At 39.0% G+C, this 14,497-nt stretch overlaps 1 pseudogene; it reads left to right on the forward strand.

Annotated features, from left to right (window-relative positions):
* Positions 1-6,654: 6,654 nt before the first annotated feature.
* Positions 6,655-7,835, forward strand: LOC102001525 (annotated as a pseudogene).
* Positions 7,836-14,497: the final 6,662 nt, after the last annotated feature.

The following is a 14,497-nucleotide window of genomic DNA, read 5'->3' on the forward strand; positions in this document are numbered from 1 at the left end:
AAGTGGTGATGAAGAACATAATACCATAGCAATAGAGAACTGTCATTCATTTCATGTCACTCATTCAACTCACGGCTGGTTGAACATCCTGGAACAAGTGTGTTTTCTTGTAGACATATAGGATTTGAGAGTACTTGGGATCTTGCAGTAGTTAGAGAAGGGTAGACAGGAGGAAAACATAGTCTTAAGCAAGCAATCAAACAAGTGTGTAACACCAACTCCATGACTGTGACTCTTCACAGAGAATACCCAACCAACCCCTAAGAAAATAAACAAATCCCTATGTCTAATACTACACCCCTAAAAAGAATGCATTCTCTTTCAGCCATCACCATTTCATCTGTCAGTCCTTCTGCTAAGGTCATTTTTTTTTTCCAGTGTTGGAATTTTTCAGCAGCAGAGGGTCTGGAGCTACATTTAGGATATCTAGGCTGCAGAGTTACCCCACCATATCTGTGACTCTGATAATTCTTTTGTCTTTTTTGGAATTATTTCTTCATGTGTCTACCATGTAGCTACTTTTAAAGAAGAAAAGATCCTGTAGGCAAAAGTCCACGTACTTTTCTCCTATATTTTTTAGAAATGGAACTGTTTATCTAAATGTGAACTGGGAATTGAAAATAAACTCAAGAGCCATTTATGTGTCCCTTCTGAATACTTGTTGTAGCCAACATCTTCATCTGTTTGTCTTTCTCTATACTGGCAGCCTTCTAATTTCAACACTTAACGAGTGCTGTAGACATTACTGCTTCTGTCTATCTATATATCAGTTTTTATTTTGTCTGGCTACTTCAGACACTTCTTATGCCTGCAATGACCCTACAGGTAAGAATCAAGTGCTCTGCATCTCACAGCCCCTAAGTTCTGAAGCCTAGATTTTTACTTAATTACTGAATCCTGGCACTGGGTCCCCAAAGCAGAGCTTCTGTGGACATCTAACAAAAGGATAAGTCTCTTCCTGCAGATGAGAAGTGCTCAAAACCATTATTCTCTCATGCACTGGTTCTTTTAACAAGTATTTTTAACAGCCTAAACGAAGTCAAAAATTGGGATTGGATCTAGAAGTATGCATCTAAACCAGTATGTGCTCTGTAATCAAGGAGCTCATTTGATAGTCAAATAAGTAATTGCAATCACATGTGACAAGAGGATCAAACAATAAATAAAATGTCAAGAATAAATGATAAGAGGAATATATAAATGGAAAACAGTTTGAGACTAGAGGGAAGGAGATTTGTTAACCCCTACCTATGATATAATATGGATTCATTATTGTTCAGCCCTCATTTTTCTTCCCTCTGTGATTTCTTTACCCTGCTTCAGCACTGCTTCTTACTTGAACCTTAAGGTAAGTACTGATGTTTGAAAGGCAAATCCTCTCCTTTCTTTGGATGCTCCTGGGACTTTAATCTTGTGTATACATATTAGTATTAGTTAAATTAAAAACAAATTTGAAAATAATCAACCTAAAATTGGAGTGACCTGTGTTGGCTCCGTAGATCAATTTGCGACTAGGTTAAACAGTGAGGGATTGTCCTAGAATTCATAAGCATAATCATTTATTGCAAACCTCTTTAGGATGCTTCATTAAGGTTTGGAAATTTTCTTTATAAGTGTCTTTATTCATGAGTACTTGATATTGTTTGAAATGATAGTAAATGTTTTATTTCCTAGTTTTAACTTGTTATAGTTTAATACCAAAATGTAGGTGAGTTTAACATAAAAAGCTTTGTGCCAAAAACTTTTCTAAGGTCTCTTAATTCTGACAAAACTTGTCAGTAACATTTTTTGAATTTTCTATGATTGTAGTCTGTTTTTTAAAAAGCTAGGTTTATTTCTTTCTTCCTTCCCAATCTTTGACACTTCATTTTCTTTTTCTTACCTTACAGGACTGGGTAAAGAGAAGTAGAAAAAGGCATGAGGTTTATCTTGTTTGTAATCATGAAGAAAACCCTTCCTGACCTTAAACCAAGAATGGTGCTGACGGTAGGACTGCTGCCTGCTTTTATCAGCTGAGAAGAAGTAGTTTATTCTCAGCTTTCTATAGGTTCTCCTTGACTACAAATATTGAAAAAAATATGTAGCCTGTATCAGTAGCAATCCAAATAATTATTTGCATTTTCTCCTTTAAACACTTTTTTTGATTAAATGTAATTGGATCCTTCTAATTTTAAAAAACTTTCCACTCTAAAACAAATCTTCATTGTTTGACCGTTTTATATACTGATAGATTTAATTTGTTAACATCTCATATAAGAATCTGTCTATATTTCAGTTCAGTGGCAGATTGCCTTAAAGGTGTTTTTATGACAATGTAACATTGTAATTTTATTAATATTGACATTTTGAATGAAATTTCTCATATTTTTCCTCTAATTGGAGTACTTTTTTTTCTTGTCTCTAAGGTGTTTAATTTTTTAAATTGATTTTTATTAAGCTCTACATTTTTCTTTGTTCCCTTTCCTGCCTCTTCCCTCCCCTCTTCAACCCTCCACCAAAGTCCCCATGCTCCAAAGTTACTCAGAAGATCTTGTCTTTTTCTACTTCCCATGTAGACTAGAGCTATGTAAGTCTTTCTTAGTGTCCTCATTGCTGGGTGATCTGGCTGTGACATCTGTCACCCCATTGATCGCCAGGGTTGATTCAGTTGATCTGGCTGGCTAGGCAGGTGTCACCTTCCTCCCTCACCACTCCATGTGTGTCGCTCCTGAAGCTGCATGCTGGGTCGAAGAGGACGACCTTCCCCGAATAGAGGAGGACTGGTCTTCCATCAAGGGTATACGAGGAGCTGAGCTCCCCTGCTAGAACCTCCAAACAAGCTCTCAAGGTCTAATTGGAGTTCTTTTTTTTTTTTATTTTTGAGATTATGTTGGTGGAGGCCTCTTGTTTCATTCCCAGCTGCTCAGGCCCAAAAGCCACAGCCTCGTGGTGATACACAGATTAATAGAAATGGGTTAAATTAAGGTGTAAGAGTTAGCCAATAAGAAGCTAGATCTAATGGGCCAAGCAGTGATTTAAATAATATAGTTTCTGTGTGGTTATTTCGAGGCTGAGCTGCTGGGAACCAACAAGTGACCTCCTCCTACAAGATTATAATATAAATTATATTATTTCTCTCTTCTCCTTCCTGCCTCCAAACCTTCTCATATACCCTCCCTTCTTCTCTTTCGGATCCATGCCCTTGAATATCATTAATTGCTATTACATGTATAGATATTCCCAAATATAAACTGCTCAGTCTTTTATGTGTGTTTTCAGGGCTGACCATTTGACACCAATTTATACAGTGTTCTCAGGAGATGACTGTCTGTCTCTCCCAGCATTCCTCCCTGGTCTGTGGTTCTTTGTATATGGTTGAAGCCTTATGACTCACTGGCATCCATTTTGACATGTCCATTGGTGTCCATTATTTATATCATGTTTAGACTGTAGAAGGAGTGGCGGGTTGCGTTCTCGCCCAGCTCCTGCATGGCTAGCTTTACCAAAAATAATTACACGGAAACTATATTCTTTAAAACACTGCTTAGCCCATTAGCTCTAGCCTCTTACTGGCTCTCACATCTTGATTATCCCATTTCTAATAATGAGTGTAGCACCACGAGGTGTGGCTTACAGGGAAGGATCTTAACCTGCATCCATCTTGGAGAGGAGAGCTATAGCATCTGCCAGAGGCATCTGCCTCATTGCCTTCTTCCTAGCATTCTGTTCTGTCTACTCCACCCATCTAATTTTCTGCCCTATCAGGCCAAGCAGTTTCTTTATTAATTAACCAATGAAAGCAACAGATAGACAGATGATTCTCCTCCATCACTGGACAGTCTAGATGGTGACACTTCATGGATGTAGCTTCCAGCATTAGTAAGGGCTCAAATCTCACAGCAAAGTCCCTAATCCTTTGCCCATTCCAGAAATATTCGGTGAGCCTTGGTTGCAAGACTGCTTTGTAGATGTATCCATAGTGGCAGGGCTCCATAATCCTGGATTTTAATTGCATCTAGTTTTCCTACTGGAGAATTGGTGTTCCTTTCTGTGGGTTGGGCCTTCCTACATCAATTGATCATTAAGACAGCCTCCCAAAGACATGGCTACAGACAAACCTGATCTAGGCAATTCTCCAATTGAAGTTTCTCCTTTAGATGATGCTAAGATCTGTCAATTTGAGAATTAAGTTTGATCAAGACAAAGGGCTTTTTAGAGGTTTAGTTTACTTGTTTACTTATTGCTTCTTTGAGAAGTTCACACAGTATGTTTTGATCATTTTCATTGCTCCCCAACTGCTTCCAGACATACCCTTTCCCTATCCACCCAAATTTGTATCCCTATTTAACTCATCAAGTTCAATTTGTTTTCTCATATATTCTTAGATGTGTGACCTTCCACTGATGCATGGCCAACTTACCAGGGACAGCATTCAATCTTAAAAAAAAAAAACAAAAAACAAACCTGAATATTCCTTTCCAAGAAGCTACCAATTTACAATAGCTAATCTGCTTGCTGTGGGATTTCATATGTGCCTTCTTTCTCTCAGTTGAGATCTTGTCAGATCTTGCACAAGGACTGTGTATGTGATATTTCTCCTGACTTCTTTTGTGCAACTGTGTTGTTATGTCTGGAGGACGTAGTTTTCCTGTATTCATTGTCCATCTCTGGCTCTTACAGTGTTTCTGTCCCTTCTCCTGAAATGATGCCTGGGCCTTGGAAGGAACAGAGGTGATCTAGATTATGTAGGAAGCTTCTTGTTTGTTTCCGCTGCCCAGACCCAAAATAATCATACAGAAATGGCATTAATTACAACACTGCTTTGTCATAATTGGCTTATGCATACTTCCAGCTCACTGTTACATCTTGAATTGACCCATTTCTATTAATCTATATATCACCACAAGGCTCATTGTTTCTTGGTAAGGTTCTCCAGCATCTGTCTCCTTCAGCAACTACATGGCATATCCTTGATGCCACCTACTCTCTCTATATCTCTTCCAGCCTGGCTATAGTCCACCTTGCTATAGACCAAAGCAGTTTTACTCATTAACCAGAAAAAGCAGCACATATACAGATGGACATTCCACACCATTAGATGACCATTTTGTGAGCCTAATCTAAACCTTGGCCAGATCTAGATATCTATATGAATCACCACCTACTTTCAGTAGACTGTTCTCTGATGAGGACTGAGATAAGCATTCATCTATGAGTTTAAGGATATGTCATTAGGAAACAATTTGATTTGTATATTTAAAGAATGATTGCTGTAGGTTCTCCAATGGGACTTAGAACCTGACTAGGCACAGGTTTTGGCTCAACAATAGTGCCGAGTACAAGTATTCTCAATTAAATATCAGTGACAGATTCCTAGGAGTGTAACCATTACATTTTACTAAAATTATATTGAAATAAAATTGTGAAGCTACTTTCCCTCATTTTGGGGACTTTAAATCTTCTTGACTTATGTTCTTTATTGATTATTTAGAAAGTTTATTCATGTCTTCTCTTATTTTCTTGGTTAATTTCACTAACATCCTACATTCACACTTATAAACATTTGTCTTTATATGTCTTATCATTCTATTCTTATTTTATGTTATTATCATCTACTTCCTATTATTTTTCTTCTTAATTTAATTTTTGTCTTTTTTAAATTTTTATGAGATGAACATTCTGATATTTTAGCCTTTTTAGAAAATAAACATCTTAAGGAATAATTTTTTATCTAGTAATCGTCTGTGTAAATCACACATGTTTTGGTATATCGTTATTTTATTACTATTTGGTTCAAAATAGTTACCAGATATGAAAAAAAAAAACAAAAAACAAAAAATAGTTCCCAGGTATCATCGTGAGTTCTTGTAACCATGGATTAGAATCACAAACATCAACTTTTTTCGAATTATCTATTTTGTGTTTGAAAACATATGAATTGTTTATGCTCTACTCTTAAGAATGTGATTATTTTCTAAAAGATAATCTAATTTTAAGAGACATTCAAAACAAATTTCATAGCCTATCCACAATCATTATATAAAAGATCAAGATGTACATAGAAAGAATACTTTACATCAGGTTCTTAGGTGAAGCTAATTAAATTCTATCCGCATTTCTAGTTTAAGGAGCCAGTCTACCATTTCTGGTGAAATGAGTTGACGTTTTTGTAGTTATTTAATTTCATTTTGTAAATGCTCTTTTTCATGCAGGTGCACATGTTTATGCAGACATGTATGCACGTGTATGCATGAGTACAGGTGAGGAACCCTTGTGCCAACCACAGCTATTATTGTTTAGACATCAACTTAGACTTACATGTTTTAGTTTTCTAAGTCAGTCTTTATTTGCCTGGAACTCTGTTCTAGGCTAACAAGTCAGTGAACCCCAGGCTTCTGTCTGTCTCCATTTCCTCAGGATTGTGATTACAAGCAAGTCCTACAATAACTTCCTCATATTTACATATTTTTAAAATGTAAGTTCTAGTGATTGGGTTTAGGGTGCTGTTCTTAGGAAATGAGGACTTTATGAATTAAATTTCCTTACAGCTCCATCCAGGCAGTTTTGAATTGATTCTACTTTATAGGATCATTGCTCTGCAGGGTACTCAGGGTCATCCCTGACAGGAAGAGGTAGTGTTGACTTTCTCTTTATCTTTTGGATCTAAGGTCCTCAATGAAGAGAGCCAAAAGCACAGAGATAAGGGAGTTTGTTTTCTAGGGTTTATCCAATTTGTAAGAATACCAACTCACTCCAGTCCCCCTCCCTCTCGAGAATGAAGAGCAGTACAGATTCCCTGCCTTGTGGGTGGAGGGGGAGGGGGAGAGGGGGACAGGAGTGGGGGGAAGGGGCGATGTGTGGGAGGAGGGAGAGGAAAATGGGAATGGGGAGGAGGCAGAAATTTTTTTCAACAACTAAAAATAAATAAATTAAAAAAAATAAAATAATAAATAAAATTCCAGTAAATAAAAATAACATTTTAACTAAAAAAAAAAATACCAACTCACACTCTTTGTTGTCTTCTTTGTCCTGCACATCCTGACTCTGGCTGGCAATGTCATCATTGTGACCATTATCTGTATTGACCAGAACCTTCATATCCCCATGTATTTCTTCTTAAGTGTTCTCGGAAGAGACCTTCTGTTCCCTGGTTATCACCCCACAAATGCTTGGTAGCCTGTGGTTCTAAGCCAAACAATCTTCCTGGAGTGCTGTGAGATGGAGCTCTATTTTTTCCTCGGATTTGGAATCACTAGCTGTCTGCTGTTAGTAGTCATGGGTTATGATTGTTATGGGGACATCTCCAACATACTTCATTATAGTGCCATCATGAATTGGAGGGTGTGTGCCATTCTGGCATCTTCAGTCTGTGCCATGAGGTTCCTTCTCTCACTAGTTTAGGCTGTGTCCATTTTTAGGCTGCCCTTCTGCAACTCACTGATTAAATATTTCTTCTGTGATGTCTGCCTTGTTTTGCATATGGCTGTGCAGTATCAGTCATCAAAGACATCTGGACATTAGTTCTCAGTCTCCAGGCAATCACAGCACCTGCCGCTTTCCTATGCATCTCCTATGTCCTCATTATGTCCACCATTCTTAAGATTGCCTCAGTTGACAGCCAGAAGAAAACTTTTGCTATCTGTATGTCCCACCTCACTGTGGTAGCGATCTACTATGGTTGTGCTTCCATTGTCTACTTCAAGCCCAAGTCAGAGAACACCAAGGACCAGGACCAGCTGATCTCAGTGACTTGCACTGTTATAACACCTCTACTAAATCCTGTTGTATATAGTCTGAAAAACAAAGAAGTCCAGGATGCTCTACGGAGAGTAATGGGGTGAAAATCCTTATCATAGTTGTTAATTTATGTCCAAATAGTTTCATCTTTTTTTATGGAACTTGATAGGAAAAGTTATATTGCCAGGGTTTCATGTGATTAGGAGTCTTCTACATCATAGCCAAGGCCAGGGAGAGGGCAAAAGTGGAACTGGGAGCCAGCCTTTCATAATTTCGTTTTATTTCCTCAGCCTCTTTGTTAACATAATAAAAACACAGGTCACTTGCAAGACCTGTGCACAGACAGCCATTGGCCCTATTCCAAAAGATAATTACAAGGTCAAAGTATGATCTTATGTTCATTCCAAGCTTAAATTTAAAGGAACCAATCTATTTCTCATTGAATTATAAACCACACACTAAACATTACTCAATGGAATATTCTCTTAATATAAATTAGTCGCTTGAGCAAGTGGTGAGTAGGAGGGAAATATACACACATCTAGCTGCCTTGTGTTTTAATAAGATAAGCAATGCAAAAACTAAAGAGATCTTTTAAGAAATGGATCTCAAATGAACTAAAACTTCCCAAACTATCTTCAAGCAGCCACACATGAACTCCAAAGGAGCTCCAGGTCTCCTATCTGCCACAGGTGGAACTCCTAATGAAGGGGAGCCAAGTAAAGGTCCTGAAGAGGGAAGGACACATTCAGTGTAAAAGCTTTCTAACCAGCATAGGATAGTCTTGAGAGTCTGGTCATATCATCTGAATGCAAGTGACTCGGGCTATTCCTTGCTTCTTACCGAAGAGAAGCCACGTGGAAGACAGGGGTTTCTGAGGCTAATAATAAAAATATCCTTCATAGAAAAAATTGTTTTAAGTCACAGAAAGGAAGAGGATGTGTGTGAGGGAGAAGAATGCTGAGAATTCTGTAAAATTGTTAAATCAGGAAAGGTTAAGAAGAAATCTTCTCAAAAAATGGGGGTGGGGCAGGTGGTGGTAGCACACACCTTTAATCCCAGCACTTGGGAGGCAGAGGTAGAAGGATCTCTTTGAGTTCGAGGCCAGCCTGGTCTGCAAGACCTACTTCCAGGACAGGCTCCAAAGCTACAGAGAAACCCTGTATTGAAAAACCAAATAATGATGATGATGATGATGATGATGATGATGATGATGATGATGATGATGATGATTATGATGATGATAATAATAATCTGAAGACTTCTTGAGAGTTGAGTCAAAGTAAGATGACATGGTGAGGAGGGCTAAGAGGAGCAGAGGGAATTTAGAAAATGTCCTTTAATTGAGTCTCCTTCTCCCCCTTGTAAGCCAAGTCACCAAGCCAAAGAAAGGGATTAGGTGGAAATTTAAGCCAGGACAACTCCTTTGTAAAATAAATTAAATGATTCCATTACCATTGAAAAACTGAGCAATGTAAATAGTAAGGAATTCCAGCATGAAGACTTCCATCAACTTCAATTGACTGAGTCAGAAATGAAATAATAATAGACTATTTACTCTTCCTTTCCTCAAAAAATGAAAAAAAAGGAGAACAATGGATGTAAATCTTAGTTTCAATTTCTGAGAAAAAATAAGGGATGAATGAATTAGTAATTAGCAGGGATAATTATTGAGCAAATCAAAGTATTTTATTGTACTGAGAAATTAACTTCAATATCCACAAAGGATACATGAGTACACATTATTTTCTTTGTTAAATGTTGTCAAAATACAGAAATATCAAATAAAATATGCAAAGCCATAGTGCATGCAGTATAATATGTGTGCAGGTAAATAAATGTTAGAAAGTTCCAACCTTTCATCTGCATTGTCACTCAGAACTCCTAATACTCCTGATGCAGGAAAAACTACCTAGAGTTTTTATGTAAACCCAGTTAGTCAATGATGAGAAATCCAGGCTGAGTAACAAAAATACTTTGAGGTTCTGCTTTTTGCATTCTCTCTGCTTTTCCTCACAAGGTCCTGTAGTAAATCCAGTTCCAGAAAACATCTCCAACCCTTAAGGAAAAGGAACTTCATCCTTCCTCATTTCTACCTCCACTTGATAGATTCCAGGAAGGTACAGGACCCACAGTCAACCTTAGTGTCATGCCAAGTGATTCCTGTACTTCGTGTCTTGCTTGTGACCAGTAAATGGCCATTCTATGTCCACATGCCTCCATTACCCTCATATAGTCTTCAACTGTTCAACTGTGTTTGTGGTCCTGTGATGTAAGTGAACTAGAGTCAACTTGGAATCCCCAAACCATCCACCTAACATCTCACTACCTACTCCTCCCTGCCAGGACCCAAGTCTTTCTGAGAGACTGCTCTGGAAAGTGAGGAATATTCACACTCCCCTGTGTCAATGACTCCTTTCTGTCCTTGATGAGGGCATTACAGTTTATCTGGGGGCAGGGATGAGCGTCTGCTTCCCAGTATCCCACTGACTGCAAGGCTGTCTTCTCCAAAGATTGTATTCTTTTTGTTATTCAAACAGCAAACCCTGAATTTGTCGCAGCTCCATAGTTCACATTTATGTTTCACACATAGAATATATTAGTGCTCAGATTTTGATGTTCAAAATCATTCTCTCCAAAGTAAAAGAGGCTTTCCACTCTAGAAAAGTTTGCCTAACTTAAACCCTCTTTCAGTTTTTAATAAAAATGTTTCAGTTATGAGTTCTTAAAAGTCTTTTTGAAATGCAGTTGCCATCCCCTCTGGATTCTTATGATCTTTCCCCGGGGCAGATAATGTCCCCTAGAACAATGTAGAATAATAATAACAGTTGGAAAAAGAGGCGAAGCATTAGATTGACACCCACAAGATTTCTATCCAGAGTTTGTTTGTTTGCTTGTTTTTTGAAATTCATAAATCATCTACCTTTCATTTGGAGCCTTCAAGTATAGAAGTTCCTGTCATAAGCTCATTGTTCTTGAATAGAAAATCCCATTTTAAAAGTATAATTCTCCAACAGTACACAAGTCTCCATCAGAGTGGAGTTCGAATCTCCTTTACTTGAGGTCAATCCTGTCTGCCACCTACATATTAATCCAATATGTAGAGTGAGGTTTCTTCCCATCTTCCTAGTGGGAGAGAGGTGATTTTCCTATATCTGCACAGGCGTAGCTCCTCAGAATGGCTAATACATCAATTGGGCTGACAGAGATTCTTTCTCTTGCTAAAAAAAAAGAAAAGCAATAAGCAAAAGACTGTTAAAATACAGAATCTCTAATCAGCTGGTACCAAAACCAGAACAACAAAAGCTACAGGTGTGAGCAGGGTAACTATTAAGAACCAAGTGTGTAATGGGGTTGAGCGGGAAAATAGAGAAGGTGGGTATGAGGATGAGGTCAGTGTACTCTTTACATATTTGAGGTTGTCAAATAACACATCCAATAAAAGCTACAACAAAAAGCAGTCTGTCTATCCATGATCACATTCCAGAAGCAGTGTCTTTAGTCTGGTTTCCAAGCATTATACAAATATGTGTAGGGGCAGATACTGAAAGCAACAATTAATAAATAGAACCTCCTAAAACTGAGAAGCTTCTGTAAGACAAAGGACACAGTTACTAAGACAAAAGGGAAGTCTGCTATGATGAAAGATCTTCACTAACCACACATCAGAGACAGGACTGAGCGCCAAAATATATAAAGAACTCAAGAAACTAGACATAAAACTATGAAATAATCCAATCAAAAAATGAGGCAGTGATCTAAACAGACAATTCTCAAAAGAAGAATTGCAAATGGCCAAAAAACTTAAGGAATTGCTCAATGTCCTTAACCATCAGGGAAATGCTAATCAAAACAACGCTGAGATACCATCTTACACAGGTCAGAATGGCTAAGATCAAAAATACCAGTGATAGCTTATTCTGGAGAGGATGTGGAGTGAAGAGAACACTCCTACATTGCTGGTGAGAGTATAAACTTAGAAATAAGTATGCCAGTTTCTCAGAAAATTGGGAATCAATCTACCTCAGGACCCAGCAACACCACTCTTGCACATATATCCAAAGGACACACTCATACCACAAACACATTTGCTCAACTGCATTCATACCAGCATTATTCATAATAGCCAGAACTTGGAAACAACCTAGACGTCCCTCAACTGAAGAGTAGATGAAGAAAATGTAGTACATTTACACAGTGGGGTACTACTCAGTGATAAAAAAATAATGCCATCTTAAAATTTGCATGCAAATGGATGGAACTAGAAAAAAAAACATCTTGAGTGAGGTAACTCAGACCCAGACAGACAAACACGGTATGTACTTACTCATAAGTGGATATTAGATGTAAAGCAAAGAATAATCAGCCTATAGTCCATGATTCGAAGAAGTTAGGTAACAAGGAGAACCCTAAGAGGAACATACATTGATTCCCCCTGGGAAGGAGAAACAAACAAGACCTCCTGAGAAAATTAGGAAGGGGGGAGAAAAGAGGGTGGAAGGGAAGGGGGAGGGGAGGGGAGGAGGGAGGAGGAAAAGTGTCAGACTTGGTTGACTCCCGATAAGAAGTCTTCCACATTCTGAGGAATGGATGGGGAGGTTGGGTCAGGAAGGTGGAGAGGGAAGCAGAAGCAAGAGCAGGAGAGGGAGTGGGAATGGGGATAATTATGTAAAATGAGAAAAGACTGTATTTAAAAAAATCTTAATAAAAATGAAAAGAAAGAAGAGATGACTGTCTTTTCAGAATTTGTTGGTTAAACCTGCACATTAAGAAAGGCCTTATTTTCTTTCTTTCTTTTTTCTTATTAACTTTTATTGATTCTTTGTGCTTTTCACATCATGCATTCTGAACTCGCCCATCTGCCTGTCCCCTGCTACAACAATCATCCTTAAAACCTCTTCCCTCAAAGCAAATAAAAATTTAGGGCTTGGTGTCAGCTAGACTGGTCAGAACACCAGCTTTCCCCTTTGTCATCCACCCCATCCCACCCTCGCATCAAGCTCTCCAACATTGCCTCAGCCAGCCCTTCCAAGGCAGCCTGTCCTCCTGTTCTCAATCCTGGGGTCCTTCTCACTTACACCTCCAGGGACAGCTCCACTGTTTTGCCCAGGCTAGGTGCAGGGCCATCTCTCCCAATTGCTGCCTCATTCATGCCACCACATGATAGACGTAGGGGGAGGGGATCAGCTCTGCTGCTTTCAGCACCCTCAGCTTCCCAGGAACTTTGTTCAGCTGTCTCTGGATTTCTCTGTCATTATCTTGATGCCCTTTGCTCATATAATCCTTCCTCCCTCTCTCACTCTTCGACTGGACTCCCGGAGCTCAGCCTGATGCTTGGCTGTGGATCTCTGTATCTGCTCTCATCAGTTACTGGATGAAGGCTCTATGATGACAGTTACGGCATTCACCAATCTGTCTACAGGGAAAGGCCTTCTACTATTCCTAGAAATCTTAGCTGGGGTCATCCTTGCGGATTACTGGAAACTTCCCTAGTACCAGATTTCTCCCTAACCTCATAATGGCTCCCTCTTTCAAGATCTCTTTGTCATTGCTCTCCCACTCCATCCCTTTCCCAACTTAACCATCCTGTTCCCTCAGGGTTCTCATCCTCCATCTCCTCCCCTCTACTTCCCCCTCTTCCTCCAGTTTACCTGGGAGATATCATCTATTTCCCCTCCCAGGGAGATCTATCCATCTCTTTTAGGGTGCTCCTAGTTCCCTAGCTTCTCTGGAGCTATAGATTGTTGTCTGGTCATTCTTCTTCCCTTTACATCCAGGATTCACTTATGAGTGAATTCATACTGTGTTTGTCTTTTTGAGTCTAAGTTACCTCCTTCGGGATAAGTTTTTCTATTTTCATCCATTTGCCTGAATATTTCATGATGTCATTTTTATTTGACAAATATATCTAACTTTTTTCTATCAAATCTTCAATGCCTGAGATTTTTTTCTTTCATATCCTGAAGCTGTTGGTGAAGTTTGACTCTGTAGTTTCTGCTCAAATGCCTAATTGTTTTCATTTCGAGCCTTCCTTCAGTTTGGGTCTTCATCATTAATTCTACTTTTGTCTTAAGGTCTAGAGCAATTTTATTCAGTTCATTCTTTGTTTGCATGTATTTTCCTAAATTTATACAAATTATTTTTTCATACCCTCTTTAATGGTCTCTGTCATAATATAGATTATTTTCAAGGTTTTTATATTGGGTTACAGCTATGCTGGAATAGCCAGTGCCTTCTGTGGTAGGACTGCTAGGCTCCAGTGGAGATATCGCATCCTGGCTGTTACTGATTACATTTTTACACTGACATCTAGGCATTTGGCATTGGGATGGTTATAGGTCTAGGTGATTGTAGGAAGATAAGACCTATAAGGGCAAGAGATGAGCCAACCTGGAGTCTCCCTGAGGGCCTAGCAGCAGTCACTGTCAGAGGTCCTGACCATGCCTCACCAATAAGGGGCAACAACACAATGTCAACAGATCACAGTCTGGGTGCTGGGAGGAAGGTATATAAGGCTCTTCCTATGGCTCAATAAGTGAGTCTACTTTACCATTTGCCTGACCCCCAGAGTCTATGCCGTTGACTCCTTCTCACCCTTCTCAGAGGGAGCTGTTAGGACCCAGCTACATCTGGTGCCTGATTTCTAGTCATCTCCCTCTTTTTACAGCACTGGACAGGCCCCCCCCAAGATGGTGTATTTTGGTGGGAAGACCCCTATGTCCCTCTGGTGAAAAAGTATTGGGAAACATTTCTCTCTCTCTCTCTCTCTCTCTCTCTCTCT

Source organism: Microtus ochrogaster, unplaced genomic scaffold, assembly GCF_000317375.1.
Source record: "Microtus ochrogaster isolate Prairie Vole_2 unplaced genomic scaffold, MicOch1.0 UNK35, whole genome shotgun sequence".
Classification (NCBI taxonomy): domain Eukaryota; kingdom Metazoa; phylum Chordata; class Mammalia; order Rodentia; family Cricetidae; genus Microtus; species Microtus ochrogaster.